Source organism: Montipora capricornis, chromosome 4, assembly GCF_036669925.1.
Source record: "Montipora capricornis isolate CH-2021 chromosome 4, ASM3666992v2, whole genome shotgun sequence".
NCBI lineage: Eukaryota > Metazoa > Cnidaria > Anthozoa > Scleractinia > Acroporidae > Montipora > Montipora capricornis.
This window is the reverse complement of record NC_090886.1, coordinates 55,900,121-55,901,960: the sequence shown is the minus strand read 5'-3', so window position 1 is coordinate 55,901,960 and position 1,840 is coordinate 55,900,121.

The window sequence follows — 1,840 nt, the reverse complement described above, 5'->3', positions numbered from 1 at the left end:
TATCGTAGTCTTTCCCTGGGAAGCTTGAAATATTTTTATCATTTCAATCCGTGTTGAATGCGAACAGAAACCGGGGGAGACTGGAGGAAACTCGTTCACGAGAAGCTTATCGCTGATCCAACTTATGGCTGGGAAACAGTGACACAAAGTCGATTGCCTTGTAATTTCCCTTTATAGCAATCGACTTTGGGTCACTGTTTCCCGCGCGTTTTTGAGAAGCGGACGGCAACCGGAAGTGAGCTGTTTTCCCTTTTAACTTGTCTTCACACGACCACATTCACATTGCCAAGCGACTTTTCTCCTTTAGAGATGAGGAGGCAGTGTGGCCGAGTGGTTAGGGCGCTTGCCTTGAGATCCAGAGATCCCGGGTTCAAGACCCGCTCTGACCACTCGCTGAATTTGTTCCCTGGTAGTCCCTGGTTCAACTTCCCAGCTGCACTTGTAAATAGCCAACTGGTTTGCCTCCGGCCAGTTGGGATTCTTAACAGTTGTAATTGTTGTGTTTTGTTGTTTCGTTGATTGTTTCATTGGCCCTGAAAAGCCCCTATGGGGAGCGGTCAATTAAGTATGTATTGTATTGTATTGTATTGTATGATAATTATAAAAATCTGGGAGACGCCACTGTCTTAGCACGTTTAGGACGAAGGGCAAACTTCGAACTAAAATTTGCGTTTTGCCAAAAATGGAAGAAACTCGTTCGATATGAGCTCATTTATTGCGTGTTAGCAGCAGGTATCAAGTAACTTTTAGAGGCGAGTTAGAATTACCATGCTGTTATTAAAAGCAGCAACCCACCGTTTCGCGTTTGCCGTTTCACGTAAACACTATGCTTAATCTCTCTAATAACGCGCGTGCTTAAGCGCGTCAACGGTCTGCAGGCTGCAGTCGGTAGGTACTTGGTGTCTCTTTTTCTATTGTTTCAATTTTTTTAAACAAGGTAGAAAACGTTCAGTAATTATACACGTTATACACGTTTTTGAGAGGCGGACGGCAACCGGAAGTGAGCTGTTTTCACTTTTTTACACAACCACATTTAGGGCGCGTTCGATTGACTGTATTCCGGAATAGGAATGCATGGAATAGAAGTTAAAAATACTTCGTTTTTACGGAGATTCACATTTAAATTATCAAACACTTCCTAAAATGCTATTTTAAACATATCTTTATTATCCTTGTTGCTTCAAAAACGCCAGACATACCGTTTTAAATCATCACTCCACGTATTCTTATTCCGGAATAGGGTCAATCGAACGCACCCTTAAATTGCTGAGTATCTTTTCCCCATCAGAGATGATTAGTATAAAAATCTGGGAGACACCACTGTCCTGGCATGCGAAATGCTCTCTTCCGGTTGCCGCCCGCGTCTCAAAAACGCACCTAGTTTTGCGCAAAATACACCTAGTACCTACCCTGCAGTCATACATGACATATCTACCGCAAAACGTGGCAACGCCGGCGTGAAAGTGGTCCGGGTGCAGTGTTTTTGCGTTGTGCGAAATCACAATTAAGTGAAGATGCTCGAATTCTGGCCAAAACACTTTTATTTACGGTATATTTGCATAATCAGTGTTCACAGCCGCGAGGAAAGGATCAGAGAGATCTTTCATGGCGAAAATGAAAATTACCTTACGGTCAATACTTAAGACCTTATGTTGTCAGAAAAAAAACAAATTTTCAATACGATAAGGTTAAAAGGTAGGTTGAGTAGTTTACACTTGTGAACGCATTGCCTGAGCGGTGTGAGAAATTTCACAGGATGTGGCGGGAAGTCCGGGAATTCTCCAACGCCCATGGTAATTTGAGACGTTTTGACAAACAAAGAAAGTGGTGTGCATTGCGT